Genomic DNA, 19,231 nt, shown 5'->3' on the forward strand with positions numbered 1-19,231 from the left:
AGGCCTCTTCAACAGTTTTGTTATTTAACTCCATCCAGTTCACAGTTTCTAGTTTTAGTCTCATACACTTAAAGTCAGCCTTCCTAACATTATATATTTTTGATTTGGACTTAGCTCTTCGAACACTAAACTTAACCTCAAATTTGACCATGTTATGATCGCTACTGTCAAGTGGTTCTAAAACGTCTAATTTACCAATCCTGTCCTGGTTATTAGAGAGAACAAGATCAAGAATGGCATCTCCCCTGGTAGGGGTGTTAACAAACTGAGTAAAAAAACAATCCTGTACTAATTCCACCATCTCCAGTTCATTTTCTGAAGAGCCAGTGACAATGTCCCACTGCATTCCTGGTAGATTAAAATCACCCATAACTACCACATCATTTTTATTGCTCATAGTCCTAATATCACTGTATAACAATCTGCTTTCCTCAGCAGCTATATTAGGTGTTCTGTAACAAACACCGACAATTAGGCTATTTGAGTTTTTAGCATCTAATTTTACCCATATTGCTTCCGTAGTTTTATTTATATCAGTAAGTTCCCTTGCCTGCAAGTTTTCCTTTACATATACTGCAACACCACCTCCCTTTTTTCCTATACGATCCTTACGGAACAACGTGTAACCATCCATATTATATTCTTGTCCATCCTTTTCACTCAACCACGTTTCAGTTATTCCTATAATATCATAAGAGTCCGATGAGATAAAAGCCTCTAAATCATGAATTTTATTCCTAATACTTCTGGCATTTAAATACAGACAACAAAGGGTAGGCCTATTACGGTGCCCACTTACAATATGATTATTTGGGGCTTTCCGTTTCCCCCCACTGACATAGTTAACTAACCTCCCTGCCCCCCCAGTCCCTAGTTTAAACATTCCTCAACTACTCTACACATACGCCTCCCCAATACACTGGTTCCCCTCTGGTTCAGGTGCAACCCATCCGGCTTGAACAGGTCCCACCTGTTCCAGAAGGTCCTCCAATGCCCCATAAACCTAAACCCCTCTTTCCTACACCATCCTTTTAGCCACGCATTTAATTTCCTTATCTCAGCTAACTTAGCCTGACTTGCACGTGGCACGGGGAGTATTTCAGAGAATACCACCGTGGACGTTCTGCTTCTAAGCTTATTGGCGACTTCTATAAATTTATCCTGCAGAACAGCCCTTCTACCCTTGCCTATGTCGTTGGTGCCAACATGCACCACGACAACTGGATCCACCCCAGCTGGGGCCAAAAGCTTATCCACACGATCTGGAAGGTCTCCTACCTGGGCACCAGGCAGGCAAGACACCGTACGGGACCCTCTATCACGTGTGCACACATAACTGTCTACTCCCCTAATAATGGAATCCCCCACTACCACAACCTCCCTCTTCCTGGGGGGAGGGGGCTCCTCAGTGCCCAAGGGCCCACCTGCCTCCCCAGTCCGTTCCGGCTCTAAAGCTGGAAGAACCTGAAACCTGTTCGACACAGTCACCTCAGGTGATGCCGCCTCTGCAACGTGTGTACGCCCTTTCCTACGTCTACGACCTACGGTCACCCAGCTCTCTCGACCTCTCTGCTCTTCATTCTCCCCCCTCCCGGCTAGTGGCGTACACACCTTCTCCCTAAAAGGCGTATTAACTTGCTCCTCTAACTCACTGTTGCATTGGATGAGAGCCAGTTGCTCCTCAAGGTCGCGAACCTTGACCATGAGCGAGTCCACTAGCTTACATCGCTCGCAGATGAAGTCCGACTGGACACTAACGTCCAGAAGGGCAAACATGTTGCAAACGCCACACTGAGCCGGCCCCATAATTAACTAACTCACTATGACCCCGTACTCCCAGCCCAGTAAATTTATATAGCGTATTTAACTTTAAAGATTAATTAGCGTACCGTTAAATGCAATAAAGTCCCGAGTACACTAAAATAAGTTACTTGGGTTGAAACGGAACTTAATTATTATTTTTATTTAAAATTTTTAATCCGATAAATTTACTACTACTTACCAAAAGAACTTCTGCCTGAACCAAGTATGAACTAAAAATTAGTATAAAATTATACACAGATAGTACTGGACACTAGTTAGACTAAATAGAACTGGACTAATTAATACTGATCAGTGTTGGAATTTTAGAAGGCAGGTGGGGGTTTATTTACACATGCTGTGGCAGTGCTCTCAGGTATATCCATTTTGGGGTAGAGTTCTTGGTCTCCTGGACAAATGGCTAGGCTTTACTTTACCCCGCAAACCCGACTCTGTCTGCTAGGAGATAGAGTGGAATTGCCAAAGGTGAATAATAAACAGTTTAAGGCTGTGATGGTGGGACTCATAACTGCCATGAGGGTAATATTAAGGCATTTGAAATCCTCAACAATCCCCAATATAAAGGAATGGACCGATGAGATGATTAAGGCAGCTTCATATGAAAAAATGTTGGACAGACTAAATGGGAAACGAGGTATAATGAAAATGTGGGAATGTTTCTAGGGCCATGTTTTTGAAGGATAAATGGCTGGGAGGTTGAACTAGTGATTGGTCATATTGTTTTATAAATGTGAATGGCTGAAGTGTATTATATGAGAGTGCTGTAACTTTTTGGTTTGAAAAATAAGAAAAATTTCAATTACAAAATAAAATGCTCTTAGAAAGTAATTTCATGTAACCACTAGTCTTAAAATTAATTACATCCAACAGTACATTTTTTAGTGTAGGTAAGTAGATGGATCGATAAAATTAAATAATTATTACTAATCACAAATAACTATTACAGTCATGGCCAAAAATATTGGCACCCCTGCACTTGTGTCAAAAAACACACCCCTTCTCCTAGAAAATTGTTGCAATTACAGATGCTTTGGCATTGTCATTAATTTCTCTTGTTGGCACTTGAAGAAAACAAAAAGAGGAAGAAGGAAAAACAGGAATCGGAGACATTCCACGCAAAAGGGCACCTGCCCTTCTCATATTGTCTCAAAAACCCAAAGCCAGTCAGAGTGGTCTGGGGGTGATTGTACACCCAAATAGGCCATTTGATCCATGTTGGTCTCAGTCTTTCTCATGATGGTGGGTAAATCTGGGGTGGCTCTTGTGGTTCTCATATGAGGTCTTTGGTGCACATTAAGTGAGGCAGATACAGGCCACCCATTGTGTACCTCTGTGCCATTTAAATGGGCTTGCAATCTGAAGAGGTGTGAGGTCACAGTGATTTAACACTGGTCCACTTTTTCTTATGGCCTTGAGCCAGGTCATGACAATATCTTGTGCAGCACTAATGACGTAATGGCATCTGCTCATGTTATCTCATAACTTGAAGCTGTTTGTGCAGCACAACCCACACGGCACCAACAAGACATTGAGAACAATCCCAGCAGCCCTCGGCTCTCTTACCCAATGCTGTTATAAGGGGACCAAACTTCTTTAAATTTCGCTTCCACAGTGGCTTTTGAAAAAAATAAGCAAATCACGCAATGCTATTGAAATTATTAAAACATAGAGATTAACAGTCAGATATGTTTTGTGATTTTAAATGAGGAAGTGATATATTGGATATAACACGAATGTATTTCTTATTTCTTTTTTTTTGGGTTTTCTGTGGTGAGAAATGAAAGCTACAGGCATGTAAATATTGCTTCCTGTAGTAACTTGTAAAATGTTCCTCATTGTTAACAATCACATTACATGTGAAGGTGTCAGTCAGTGGAAACGCATAGTGAGGCACGCTGGCCAGCCATTGTATTCATTCAGGACCAGCCCATCAAGTAAAGGTTTCAGCACCACGGACAGTGACCTGTGTTAAACTGACCTCAGGTTCCTACATTGGCTCTATGGAATTTTCTGTAAATAATTAAATGCCACTGGCCCCCTACATGCGGAAATGTTTCCCCCTCCCCCAGACTTCTTCAGAGAGCTTTGGAGGACATTGTCTGCACGCTACCAGAGGCAACTAAGAATGTGCTTGAGTTGGGAGGAGGCAGTAGTCCCCATTTTTCCCTCCTGCTGTAGAGGGTCATCGGGAGGAGGTGGGTTTGCTGCTCTCTTTCGTGTCTCTTCAGCAGGTGGCTCTTAGAGATTTGTCTAAGAAAGGTCTGTACCAGGCTTGTGTTAAAGTGCTGCATTTTCGGGCACTGAGTGGACTGGCGGATTCTAGGTGGTCAGGTTTGTTGAGGCCTGGATCTTCCCCGCGGGGATGTTGGAGGTCCCTGTACAAGGCCCCCATTGAGAAGCACACGGTGGATCTTCAGTGGCAGATTGTACACGGGGCAGTGGCCGCAAACAGGTGATGCACATTGATTCCACAGGGTGGCAATTGGTTTTCTTAGCTAATCTGTTTCTTTAAAACAAAGAAATGGATTGTTTACTTGTGTCTTTTATTCTACATCATAGATAATGCGAACCTTCATATAAGTAAGAGGTAATATTTTGCTCAGTATCAGTTCAAGCTCAAATACTTCAGGTTTTTTATTTGACAAAACACATAAAATAGTCGTGCAAAGTTAGTGATTTATTTTTAAAACTATTGCACTGTGATACATTTAACATCATATTTTCTGTTCTGCCAAATCTCATATTGACAGCTTAGTGGTTTTCCAACGGCTTGTGGCGTCACATGGTGGTCGAAAATGATATTACAGGCTTTTGTTGAAATTACCTTAAAATTCATCTGGAATGTATTGATTTATGCTGTAATTAATGATGCAAATTAACACAGATGGGGCCATTTTGACCCAAAACAGCTAGTTGGAGGGTAGCAATCCTCCAGATTGTAAAGGTCAAGATACTAAAACCTGGAAAAGTGCAAAGGACTGGAGCAAAAGAATAACAGTGAAAGCTGTCAGAAACAGGCAGGAAACTCTGCATGGATGTTTTTGAAGAGGTAGATGGTCCAGTTGGCTGTATTAGTCAGTCTGCTAAGAAACATAGTGCCAACAAGCCCATGGCCCCTTTTCATGTAAAACTTCGTACATGAGGCTGTTTGTGCAGTTTAGTGCCTTTGTTAGCCTCGGCTCCTGTAAATCATATAAGCACACCCACCACACCCCCAGGAGCATTCCGCGTGCCCCCACCGGCCAACCTGCCTGTCCCCTCCAACCCACAGACCGTCTGTAGTTCTGAATTTTATCCACATGGCTGCTGACCAAGTCTAAGGTAAAATTCCATAAATTAAATTTTCAGTAAGATATAATTTTTTCCTCTAATCTGGGAGACAGTGCAGAATTATTGGAGTCGGTCCTAACTCTGTCTTGAATATGTACCCAGCAGGCACCTAGGACTCGTATCTCCCTCTGAGAATTTCTTCTAATGCGCTCAGCAGCAGAAATTCTCCATCCTAGATGAGCCTGCAAAGTTCTGTAGAAGTTAAATATACTTTAGTCAAATAAAGGATGAGACAATTTACTTAAAGCATGATACAGTTCATATTGCTCTTCAGGCTTCGTGATAAAATATTAAAATTATGGAGTACAAAGTTGTACATGCAAAGAAAACAATGCAGAGCGGCAGAGCGCCTGGCCCAGAGGGTCTAATGGAATTTATCTTAATGTCTTTATTCTATTTTACTTTAATTTTTACCATATTATTCATTGTATTGTTCTTTCAATTTTATTTCTATTTTGTTATTGCTAATACACCAGATCTGAGTGCCTCATTTTGTTCCCTTCATGTAGAACACGTTTTGTAATGACAATAAAACATCCTTATCCTCATCTAAATCACACTGTCTACCTACTAACCTGTTTAAATAATATAATTGGATCTCAAAGGTTAATTGTCACTCAATTACCCCCTCAGCCCAACAGTACCACAAACACCCAACATGCACGGAAATTTTCTCCTAAGTTGTTTTCCCTGCCTGGAACAATACCACAGCAGTCACATGGACTAATGTTTCAAAACATTTCGGAAACCTTGCATTGAAACTTGAGGTCTTTAGAAGGGATCAGTCCTGGGTGGCAAAGTTGCCATCACAAAGGTTTTTGATTAAGGGATTCATGATGCCAGGTAGCCATCTTTCACAAGCTGGTGGGCTGTGCCACTGATGCCTTTGCTTGGTTTTTGTATGTCTGTCCTGGTTTGTGTTCTTCCCACTTCAGGTTCCCTGGTTTTGGTGTACATTCCTCGGTCCTCTGCTGTGGAGTCTACCTTCTGCTTCACCTCATTCTGGAGTCGCCCATCCAGTCAGCGGCCCATGTCCCCCTGGTTCCCTGTTTCCAGAGGTTGGTCTGTTAGTCTCCGGGGCCAGGGGGCAGAAATCTGCCATGTTGGATGGGCGGCCCAGGTTGGGGTGCTCCATCATAGACTGGAACATGAAGGATTATAAATGGTTTTTAACCAGTATGTACCGAGTGTGCGTCGTGATGAAAAGAATGTCATGGGAACATTTAGGACTGACTACAGTATTAGTTCAAAGCATGATTGTGTTTTTCTTATTTTTATTGATTTATTTTTGGATTATTAATTTTTTAAAGTAACTTGATTCCGTTAAAAGGGGTTTGTCCATTTGCTTTAGCAGAAGTTCGTGTAAGTATGATGTTCACCTTCCCTTTTCATAGTCTAGTCTTTGCCAAGTTTTATGATTATTTCCCCTGGTTAAGTTAATCTGACTTGTGTGTTTAGGAGGGTCATACAGGCTTTTTGTTTGTAATGGAAGCACAGGGTCTGTACTTGCAGCTTATTTGTCATGCTAATGGAAGCATTTTACCTTCCTCTCTAATCTCTTTTTTTCTTGGCTCTCACTGCAGTCTCCTCTATGCCAGGGTTTCTCAACCCAGTCCTTGGACCCCACTGCAAAGATCCACAGTTTTGCTCTGTCCAAGCTCTCAGCACAGCAGTAAAAGGTGACTGTTTGGTTCATGCATGCAGGGATCTGGGACAGAGCAAAAACGTGGAGCTGTTTGGTGGGCTGAGGAATGAGTTTAGAAATGCTGCTGCATGAAGTATTAAACCATTTGACCGGTTGGATAAATGTTAAAATGGTTTCTCAAAATATAAAAAGAGATAATCTTCTGTTTTGCGTCTAATTACAAGCAAACTTGTTTTTTGTTTTTATGTCACTCTAGTATTTGATATCTAATTTTCAGTCTTCTGGCAATATAATCTGGTGAATGGGGAAAGACTTCCAGCAGGGGCTCCGGTTTCCTCCCACAGTCCAAAAGTGCGCAGGGTAGGTTAATTGGCAAATCTGAGTTGTGAGTGTTTGCGCCCTGCAGAGTGTTGACTCCTGCCCAGGGTTGGTTCCTGCCTACGCCTGTTGTTCCAAGGACAGGCTCCGGTCCCCCCCGCAACCTCAGTTTGGCTTGCTGTCTCCCCGCCTGGTTTTCTTTGGTTTACGTCTTCACTAGCCCCCTCGTTGCTTTGACTTGTGTGTAAGTTATGCATGTGAGATTGTATTGCTGCATAGGGAGTGACTGCTATTTTGTTTTGCAAGTGTGTGTTGGATTCTGTTTATTTGGTTAGGGAGTGAGGTGGAGTGTTTGTCTTTTGGTTTCCTTTTCTTTTGCACTTAGGTGAGATTAGCTGTGGGTCGCACTTGATAGTTGGGGATTTTGTTTGTTATTTTGGCTGTGGTCACTCCCAAAGTCTTTTGCACCGGGTTATTTGTTCAGTGTCATTATACATGAAAAAAAAAATGAAAATACAAAAAATATCCCTTTGTCCACTGGTGTTCCCTCACCCTGTTTGTCCCTTTATCCCATTCCCCTTTCCCGTGAATACTGTTACACTCCAACCCTAGACAGGATATCAAAACAGCATTTTACCTATAGTTTTAAAAGAGATGAGGGATATTAATCATTGACCTTTATCTTTGCTATTTCAGAAATCCGTATCTGCCGGTGTGGTACCTTCTGACTGGAAGTATACACTGTAAAAAAAGGCAAAATTTGTCACAGTTTTAAACCATTTTATATCAGCCAATTTGACTACAGTATAATTATTTTTTTCTTCTTATGTTAAATGACAGAAAAGTTTTATCAAAACTACATTGCATAAACATATTTTTACGCGCAGTTTGTAAAATAACAGAGAAACCCCTTCAGTGAAACTGGTCAATTTCTTTTCTGTATTTTTACTGAAATTAAACTTATGGTCATATGCTTTATCTGTAAAATTTTAATGGTTTTATTGTACCAACATGTGTTTTAGTAAAACGAAGGCACAACAGCTGTTTGCTATAATTTTGCTTTCATTAACTTTAATTTTACATTCAGTGTACATAAAATCTACATTGTTTTACTGTCATAAACCAGATATCCACCATAATTGTACTGTGTTGTTGGATATATACAAAATGGTTTGCATAGAGCTAAGGTTATAAACATTAAAAAAACTTAAAATTAGAAAATATAGACCCTATTTTATAGGGAATATGCGAGTCATCGAATTGATATTGTAATGAACCCAAACTACAGTAGCGTCAGAGGCTGTGAAAGGAGAACAGATCACCACCAGACTGCAGCTACAATTACAAAGATAATTTTATTCAGTACAATTCATGCAGCGACCCGTTGGGTCGGATCTGGATTCACAAAGAGTTCGGTCCTGCTTTCTCCCCGTAGCACACCACCCCTTTTTAAGCGTGTGTTAACCCACGCTACCACACAGTAAATCCCGCACCACACAACATCCCTATTAGGGCACGGCACACCAATAGCACTGCAATGCACAGTAATCCCCACACTTCGGGCACAGGCAAGCGTTACGGGACCAGAAGCACCTACTGTATATAGTCTTGTCCCGACCCTAAGCGGTTACACTGCGCATTTAAACCACACGAAACACTCACACAATAAAGACATAATTAAAACATAACACCCCCTCCCCCCCCGGGGATCCGGACCCTCCCCCGGGGAAGGAATAATCACACCGGTCCGTCACCTAGAACGTCCCTCCCTATGAAGGTGCCGCTACTCCCGTCTATCAACCACCCCGTCTAAGCAGTGGTCATAGCCTCCTACCCCCACTCTCCTGACTGTCCTCGCCCTACCGCACCGGGAACTGTCCCTACCGCCCACTCTCTGGCTTCACCGCCGGCAGCCCTAAACGGCATGCGAGTGGCACCTCCCCCCGGGACCCAATGCGTACGGTGCCTACCAGACCATATCTCCCTAACGCGCCTCCCACTCCCTTTCTTAATCCCAGATCCCTCACAACCCAGGTGTGGCCACTTAATTAACTATTACCTTCCACGCCCATTCCTCACCCCCCACACGCACACACATCGTCATTACAATATTTTCATTTCAACACTATTTTCCACGTTTTTTTTTTTTTTTATCAATTTGGTTTAAGAGTATCCTACAGCACGAGTATTAAGTATGTCAGAATAAAATGGTTTTGATGTAGTTAGTTACTTTTATTCTGTAGGTTGTAGTGTAGTTACCTACTAGGCCTATATTAAAACTGTACTGAAATTTCTGTTGAATCTTCATGAAAAGACGTGCTCAGTCTTACAATCCGTGTATCGTTCGTTGGATTTTCCGTTTTAAAAACCACATCTATTTATGGCTTTTCTGTTTTAAAATCATAACGAAAAAAGTAAAAACAGAAAAAAGACTTCATGTTGAGAACTACAAAATCTGATCACATTACACCAGTCTTATCCTGCCTTCATTGGCTACCAGTTAAGTCTTGGATTGATTATAAAATACTGCCCTTAACCTATAAAGCACTGAATGGCCTTGCACCAGAATATCTTAGTAACCTGCTGGCCTGATACAACCCTCCTCGCTTTCTTCTATCTCAAGTAGCAGGATATCTGTTAGTACCCAGGGTAGAAAGAGCTACGGCAGGCTGCAGAGCTTCCTCCTATAGAGCTCCTCAGCTGTGGAATGGTCTTCCACCGGATGTGCGGGTTTCAGGCTCACTCTCAATATTCAAGTCTAGACTAAAAACACGCCTGTTTAGTTTAGCTTATAGGGACACTAGTTCTGACTCTAGCTATTTCCTCACTCCCAGTCAGACCTACAGTGTGAGGTGTAGAGCTGGGTGGCGTTCGATGCCATTGGCTTTAGATAAACTGAACTGTCAGCGCTGTCACTCTAGCTTCACCATCCCTTGTGGAACTGGAGTGCTGACATTTCAGGGACTCCCCATGCCTGCATTCCCACTTGCCTCTCCCTCCTACTTATGCTGCCATTGCCATATCTGCCGGAGCTTGCACTTTGCACTTCATATTGCACTCACCTAACTGTTAGCACTGCCTATAGTCTCCCCTATACTTTGACTAATTGCACATTTTATTTCCCCAACTCCTCCTGGGGTGTGCTGCCTGGAGACCTCAATCTATCAAGATTTTCAGCACACCCTGCTACATGTGACATGTACCCATGACGTCCTTGCATCCAGCTCGCGTTCTGCCTGTGCCATCTTCCATGTATGACCCGCTGCCTAATTACTTCTGGTTGCCTGGCGATTGGAAGGAGAGTCGGCACCGGCTTGTCATCACCTCCCTGCTCCCCGGTTGTGCCTCAAATCCTATGGTTTGGACAATGTGACTTGGCACTTAGCCATCTCTTCTATTCGACTCTCCCTGCCGGCCCCTGGAGGTTGGGGTCCCGCTTTGAGTCTGGTCCCTCCCAAGGTTTCTTCCTTCTAGAGTTTTTCCTTGCCACTGTCACCTATGTCTTACTCACTGGGGGTTTTGGGTGGGGATGCTGTAAAGCGCTTTGAGACAATGTATTGTTGGGATAACGCGTCATACAAACAAAATAAATTTGTTGTTTTTCTGTTTTAAAACCAAATGGGAAAACCGTAAAATCACCTTCTTTTGTTTCTTTTCTATGAGTAAATTCAGATCTAACAGATACCGGAGATGTAAGATACAGCCTAATGTGAACTTTATCTTAATCTTACAACATTAACAGTCCCAGTCATAAGCCTGGAAACACCCACCCTTAGAATGGTGTATTTTTCTAATATTTTCTACATTTCAGGATAAAATATGAAGCCTAATTTTTTGTTTTCTGCTTTTCGCTTTTTCCCTTCTGACAGAAAAACCAAAAAACGCTGCTGTTGTTTAGTTTTCCTGATTCCGTTTTGGACTGGAAAACCCAAGGACAAACGATACATGGACTTTTTGCATTTGTTTGGCTTTAATGTGTTTGATATAAACCTAGAGTTGAGAACCTTCAGATGTGTGTGTTTGTATGAGTAATCCATCCATCCATTTTCCAAACCGCTTATCCAACTGGGTCGTGGGCGGTCCGGAGCCTATCCCGGAAGCAATGGGCACGAGGCAAGGAACAACCCAGGATGGGGGGCCAGCCTATCGCAGGGCACACTCACACACCATTCACTCTTACACATGCACACCTATGGGCAATTTAGCAATTCAAATTAGCCTCAGCATGTTTTTGGGCTGTGGGGGGAAACCGGAGTACCCGGAGGAAACCCCACGACGACATGGGGAGAACATGCAAACTCCACACACACGTGACCCAGGCAGAGACTCAAACCCGGGTCCCAGAGGTGTGAGGCAACAGTGCTAACCACTGCAGGACCATGCCGCCTGTTGTATTAGTAATATAATGTAAAAATTTAATTATATTTTATGTCCTTCATAAAGTACAAAAGGCAAGCATATCACACAGGTAAAACACCCACATTAAAAAAATGTTTTCATGAAAGTCTGTAACAGTAGAGTGAAGGAACTGACCAGTGGCTGGGCTACTGATATATGGTATGATGATGACCATTGAATGTTTCTCAACTTCTTAACCGTAAAAAAACACACCACTTCCAGAGATGATATATATATATATATATATATATATATATATATATAATTTATTTAATATGTAATGTTTCCTGGGGGCTGGGGAGGGCACCTGCAGGAGAGAGACAGATATTGATCATGTAAACATCCTTCAGCAGTGCAGTAGTCATACTTCACATTTTTTATTGGGATTGTTGTGGGGGGGGCACATGCAGCCATGGTACCTAAGCTCTGCTCAAGTGAGATCTGAGTTACAGGGAAAGGTCCATAGACCTTGTTTATATGCTGCTGTTCCACAGACTTCCAGTAGGGGCTCCATGTGAGGAAAGAGCGAGGGCTATGCTCTCTCTCAAGTACACACAGAGTCACAGAGTAGGTCAAAGAAGCAAAAACAAAGTACCATACCTGAGTTGTTGTCACTGAACACGAAGTCCCGGTTTGCTCCAAACTACAGGTGAGAAAGGCCCTCCTCTAAATTGGCCTCTCTCATGCGGGACGGGGGCCGTAAGGTGGCGTGGAGCTCAGGAGCAGCGTGCAGCAGTATGAGCAGCCATGCCTGTGCCAGCAGCACCACTGCCTGTACCCGGTTGTCCCATGTTGGGGACAGGCCAAGCGCCGCGTTGCCATACAGGCAGAAGGTGATCCAGGCCACCCACAGCAGGACTGAGGCCAGGCAGGTGATGAGCAGCCACGTGGTCCTGCACCTCCACCGTGGCTGCTGCCTCCACAGACTGCAGGCCGCCCCCACCAGTGCTGCTAGGAGCAGGACCAGCACATACGTGGTGGCCAGCGCAAAGTCCAGCGGCTGGTATTCACAGGCTGGCTGGCACGTGGACATTGTGGCTAGAAGGATCCACTCCGGATCCAACACGGCCAAGGCCACCGCCAGCCCCATCAGTTGACCTGTGCTGGGGCTATGAGCACCTTGTCCCAACCGGCACAGTCGCAGACCCTGAAACACTAGGCAGGTGTTGCAGACAGCAAGCAACACCCCCCTCAGGACACGCCGGGCGAAGCAGAGGCTCTCTTGGTGCTCAGCGATGTATCCCAGGCTGAGGCCACAGAGCCCAAATATGGCAGCGAGCAGCAGGAGTAGCGGCGCCACCCCGCTGCGCTCCTCAGCCTCTGTGATCTTCCGCAGGCGACACAGTACCACCAGGAGCAGGATCAGCGAGGCGAAGCTTCGTCCCATGAAGAGCTGCCCCCCACCAGGGACAGGACGAGGAAGGTGAAGAGATTGATAGAGGGTGCCATCACTGGCAGGGAGAGAGAAAGGAATCATTTAATGGGTTGAAGAAGTATTAGTCCATTAAACGCAATGTAGCCTGCTGCTGTGCAGGACACATCACAGGCAACACACTGAGCATGCTGACAACTGAGCAATGGACTTCTACAGTGTGAGACTACATGCACTTTCTTAAAAAGCAGTAATCAATGCCAGGTCAACCAGCTGAACAACTTCACAAACAAATCGGCACATTATATAGGTCACCATCATTGTAAAAATTAATTATTATTTAAATTCAGGGGTCTCAAAGAAATGACTGTATCTGGCCGGCCGATATCAGAGAAAAATTAAAACCATGTAATGTCATTCCAGCGCAATTGACACCCGCCAGTCTGCATGTTTTGCGGTCGGTAGTTTAGCATCTCCCAGCGTTTTTTTTAGTTTAAGACCTTTGATCTAAGTGAAGTATACATTTTGAAGGGGAGGCCTTACCTTCACTGTCAATGTCTTTCAACTTCACTTGCTCTTACAACACATACGATGCACTCACGAATCGTTTGTGTTTGCTTCTCCCTTATCAAACAGATTATTTATAAGCGGTGCATCATGACGTAGTACTGCATTTTTTACGTAATGGAACGCCTAACGTTCTAAATAGGGTGGGGGAAGGAGGGGGCATTAAGTGTCATCCTTTTCGTGTTTACTTTTGAAAAATTGAGATATAACCTTTAAAAAGCACGGATATAATGTAAGAAACTTTTTAAAAAATAAATACAAATAAAAACGAGCAAATGCATTCAATCTCATTTCTTGTAGCTAGTGCTGGAAACTTTGGTGGACACCAATAACGATATATTTTTGTCCAGTAATATTACCAATACCTAATGTTTGTCCAAACCCATGCAGCGCTCTAAGAAACTCCAGCTTCTGCGATTCCCCCTGCAGACCGCTACGGCTGATACAAAGACAAATGCGCAAAAGATGCTAGTAAGATACAGAGATTGGTCATTGGTTAATATTATATAAATACGCAATTAATAATATGACAAGTGGCAGTATTGCTACACGATTAAATAAACGACAAAAACAATAATAATGACTGATAAGTCATCACCATCAAAGAAAAAAACGCGTTATAACATGTACATGCAGTACACCGATACCGAAATAAGAGAATTAATGCTATTAGCAGAAAATTATTACTGGAGACATAATTGTTAGGACACCCTCGGCAGGGAAACGCGGACCCAGGAATGCGGAACAGAGCGATCTTTATTAGATCGAGCAGGTAACAGGCTTTCAATGGGCCAGGCAAGAAGAATGGTCGGGGACAGAAGGTAGATTCGGTAGCCGGGGAGATCCAGTCCAACAGGCAGGCACAGGACACGGAGACGAAGGGAAGGGGAGACGAGAGATCCTGGGGCTGGCAGGGAAGGCAGGACGGGAGGTTCAGGGACGAGGGCTGCTCTGGGAAAGGAAGGCAGGCAAGGTAAGGAACGAGGGAATGACACTGGACAAGCCAGCGCTCGATATAGAAATGAAACATTGGCAATACTTCGCAACCCCCGTTGCGTGTGCTGTCCCTTTGTAGTCTCCCGTATGCAGGCTTAATTGATGACATCCGCCGGTGTACGTGACAATAGTTATGTTTCTTCCCGCTTGCAATCAAAGTGCGAGCTTCGGGCGTGACGTTAAGCGGAATCCCAGACCGATTGTATAAAAACGCAACAGGCTTCATTTGAGACTGTATAGGCTTCTGAATTTTTCGTATAGGCTTAATTTGAGTCTGTTTTCAAAGTAAATTAAAAAAATATAGATAACTGATATGTTATCAGTTAATTTTTCAAATATTCTCATTAAAGTGCTTATGTTGAGAGGGCTTAAATTATGAAAATGTTAACATTGTTCAGTTATTTTTATGTCCAGTGTTGTGGAGTAGCTAACTAAAATGAACGACGCTACTAACTTTATTTCTTTCAGTAGGTTACCGGTAGAGCAAATACTTTTAAAACGCTGTAGCTTTTCCAGTAACTATTTTTTTTCTTTTTTTTACAAATAGCGATATCGCAGCGACATCGTTAAAAATATTACAGGTCGTCGATCGTTGTCAAAATATATTTTCATTTCAACGTTATTTTCCGCGTTTTTTTTTTTTATTCATTTGGTTTTTGATGTAGTTAGCATCTCCCTAGCACGGCCACACAATAGCAAAGATATAAACTTAATTTTCAGAGACTCATCTCACCTGTTTACCTCAGCCGCCAGATCAAATTATTCCGACCAGTCAGACCACTCACGCCCCACCATTAAAAGTTTCCGGTATAAATATTGGGTGAGCAGGCGGGGCCACCGGGAGATTGAGAAAACACTCTCTAGACGTAACAGGACAATCAGCGCCCTCATAATTAGGAGATTGTACACTATCCTCCGCCTCCGACATGTTAAAGCTAATTCTAGGTTTCTAAACGGGAAAACCATAAAGGAAAGAAATGATCCCACCGCTGCCAATAGTGTAACGAACCCAAACTAGCGTCAGAGGCTGTAAACGGAGAACAGATCACCACCAGACTGCAGCTACAATTACAAAGATACTTTTATTCAGTACAATTCATGCAGCGACCCGTCGGGTCGGATCTGGATTCACAAAGAGTTCGGTCCCGCTTTCTCCCCGTAGCACACCACCCCTTTTTAAGCGTGTGTTATTAACCCACGCTACCACACAGTAAATCCCGCACCACACAACATCCCTATTAGGGCACGGCACACCAATAGCACTGCAATGCACAGTAATCCCCACACGTCGTGCACATGCAAGCGTTACGGGACCAGAACCGCCTACTGTATATAGTCCTGTCCCGACCCTAAGCGGTTATACTGCGTATTTAAAACACACAGAACACACATACAATAAAGACATAGTTAAAACAGAACACCCCTTCCCCCCCAGGGATCAGGACCCTCCCCCGGGGAAGGAACAATCACACCGGTCCGTCACCTAGAACGTCCCACGGAAAGGGAATCCCACCCCCCCCCACCGCCAATCCGTCCCTATGAGGGTGCCGCTACTCCCATCTATCAACCACCCTGTCTAAGCAGTGGTCATAGCCTCCTACCCCCACTGTCCTGACTGTCCTCGCCCTACCGCACCGGGAACTGTCCCTACCGCCCACTCTCTGGCTTCACCGCCGGCAGCCCTAAACGGCATGCGAACGGCACCTCCCCCCGGGACCCAACGCGTACGGTGCCTACCAGACGAAATCTCCCTAACGCGCCTCCCACTCCCTCTCTTAACCCCAGATCCCTCACAACCCAGGTGTGGCCACTTAATTAACTATTACCTTCCACGCCCATCCCTCACCCTCCACACACACATATCATCATTACACAGTATTTGAGGGATGGAGGGATGAGAAGAGTGGGATGGAGGGAAATATAAGGAGAAGGAGGTTCCTCGGAGCTCCGAGATGTGTTTGGCTGTAATAAATCTGGAATATAGCTATAATATAGCTGTATGACAGTTTTTGATAACACCAGCATTTATTTTTTAGGTTTGTCGAGCTCCGTCAAAACAGTTGAATTATAATGAGCCCATTATGTAACTGGAACCCCTCCCACATGTAAAAACAGTGACGTGCTACAGCGTTGGTTTGTTGTCTGAGGCTATGATACTGACCACAAACACATTCTCAAATTTCACTGCACCAATCACAGCATATGCAGGCAGAAAAATGATAGCAAACAACATTCAGCATTAGACTCTAAAACCGTCTGTAATATCTGTGTTTATCCAGTGGACCATAAACTAAAATAAGCTTTTCTATTTAAGATTCTTTCAGATGTTATAAAGTAGTAAATAAAGAATCATATTAATTAAACCATGTATTACTGACTATCAGACAACTTCAACAAGTTACCAAATGAATGCAAAATCAAAGATATTCATTTGCGCCTGGCACTAACCATGTACTCCTTCACAGTACTAAGCCATAGAAAGGTCCCCAATGAAACCCCTGCATTGCAGATACTCTAATCTCAGCATTTATAAGATTCTATTTGTACTACCTGCCAATTTTTATATTAGATGAGACTAAAAATTGAGAAATATCTATATGCAGAAGTAGTTTTTCCTGATAAGAAGGATGACATCAAGACTGTCAGCATTTACACATCGAATTATGACACATCTGAGTAGCCCAGACTGTCCGGAAAACAAAGCCATACAGCATATGTGGCTGACTAATGTACATACAGTGTAATAAGCTGATAGTCAAATGGATAGAAAAACGCTCAATAATAGACAGGAGAGATATTACCTGGTACCTTGGGCGGAGCTTAATTCTCCGCTTCTGACGTCATAAGAGGAAGTAGCGTGTCCTTGATTCTGATTGGTCGAGGGTTTATGCCCATATATGGTATCAATACATGCTTATGCCACGTTTTGCCGATAGGGGGCGATATGGTTTTGGGAGATTGCCGTTATGCCCATATATGGTATCAATACATGCTTATGCCACGTGTTGCCGATAGGGGGGTTTGGGAGATTAAACTTTAATAGAATAAAAATACATTACATGTATTTTATTAATGTGCTTTTTGTATTACGTTTTTAAAGAATAATAAAACATAGAGCAGGATGAAGGCAAGCTAGCGCATACACGTTCAGCGGGGGCGTCCGTCCGGCCGCGGGTTGTTAGTAAGCGCCGCGGCGTATTTTAAAAAGAAAGCACCCAAATGTTTTAAAAGAAGAAAGCACCAAAAGAAGGAAAACCCTTAGTGTTATTTTAAAAGAAAAAGCAGGGTGAATTTAAACAAACATGCCCGAAAGAAGCAGCAGAAGAGCAAATTTAAACAAGCGCAAGCGAAAACAATAAACGTACACCCCGTCGTTTTAAAAGAAGCGATCACTCATTACATTTAACCAACACGAAAGACTTTAGTTATATTTACCAGGTTGGAGAAAGCATGCAAGCGGCAAACTTTTAGAAGAAATAGGACGAAACGATCCCGGAGCACTGCCACATGCGCCTACTCTGTTTGAACAACGCGGGTCGGAATGGACGATCGCTAGTCCGGCGTTTGGCGCATGCGCACCCACGCCGACTCCCCTTTCAAAATGGCGACGCCGGCGGAGCGCCTGTTTTAGCAAATAAAACCCCTATAACCGTAATGTTTTTAAGGAATGAAGCACTTTTCTGCCAATGTGAATAATAAAGTAAAGCGGTCTGAGCATTTTCGACAGCAATAATCAGGAAATAACGCGGTTAATTCTTGTTTAAACGAATGCATGCTCTCACTCTCGTGTGGCGCACGCGCGTAGATCCACACAGCATTTCCTTTATTGAGCCAGCTCGCGAGCTCGCTGCGTGAAGCTGCTGTCAAATGGCTACCAGGGGAAATTGTTGTCGTGAGGCGAACCGTTGGCCTGGATTGTGAGAAGCATGTCGCCATTCTGGCAGAATGCACACCAATTCTATATTTTATATGCTTATTTGTAAATAGTGTAAAATAATCTATTTCTAATTTAAATAAAAGTCGATCTCTAACCCCCCGGATTGCTTAGCTACAATTAGCTAAATTTATCTACGTATGGTTAATCAAAAGGTATAACCAGAACTTGAAAAGATGTATGACAACACATGCTGATCTTTTATTTCAAATAAGCCTCTTTAACCTCATCGTTTTTAAGCAATGAAACTCTTTTCGGCTAATGTGTTATTTAAAATAAAACATCTTAAGCATCTCCACAACAAGAATCAGGGAATAACGCTGGAGATCCTTGTTAAAATAACTCCATGTCGCGCTTGTGCGTGCAGCCACGATATCCACACACCACTGTCTTTTATTGAAAACAGCTGAGGCAAGTCGTTTTCGGATCTGTAAAGTGTGTATACAATAAGTAAACGTGTGTAAAAGAAGTATAAAATGTGTTATAAAGCACATAGCCAACATTAATTAATAAAGAATTTAAGCATAATAGCCCAGACGTACCACGGCCTAAAGCCGGTAGAAAAAGAGCTATCCTACGGCCTACAAGAGAAAAGCATATGGCACCAAATTGGAATCAGTAGTCGTTAAAAGAATATGAATTTATCAATGCGACATTTTAAATACGTTTTAAGGCATAATAATTTTAAGGGGTCACCGGACGCGTCGAGCTTTTCTAGCTAGAGAGGAAAGAGAGTCGGGCAGTTTTGAATGGTAAAAGCAGTAGTTGTGTATTGTTAACGGTTTATTTTTTAACAAAATGTCCTATTTTATAACGGTAAAAACACAGCAATCCTGTTTTTAGGGGGGAT

At 43.2% G+C, this 19,231-nt stretch overlaps 1 protein-coding gene across 2 annotated transcripts in view; it reads right to left on the minus strand.

The window, feature by feature from the left end:
• The window catches only part of LOC125722577 (G-protein coupled receptor family C group 5 member B-like), a 392,822-nt gene that overhangs the window by 13,903 nt on the left and 359,688 nt on the right, over positions 1-19,231 (minus strand). Inside the window, exon 3 of one of the 2 annotated variants that reach the window (XM_048998746.1) lies at positions 11,788-11,819. The exons of the other annotated variant lie outside the window; for it this stretch is intronic. The gene's annotated coding sequence lies outside the window, so the exon portion shown is untranslated. Of the gene's footprint in view, positions 1-11,787; positions 11,820-19,231 lie in introns of those variants that run through there. 2 annotated transcript variants of the gene reach the window in all.

Source organism: Brienomyrus brachyistius, unplaced genomic scaffold (assembly GCF_023856365.1).
Source record: "Brienomyrus brachyistius isolate T26 unplaced genomic scaffold, BBRACH_0.4 scaffold40, whole genome shotgun sequence".
Classification (NCBI taxonomy): Eukaryota; Metazoa; Chordata; class Actinopteri; order Osteoglossiformes; family Mormyridae; genus Brienomyrus; species Brienomyrus brachyistius.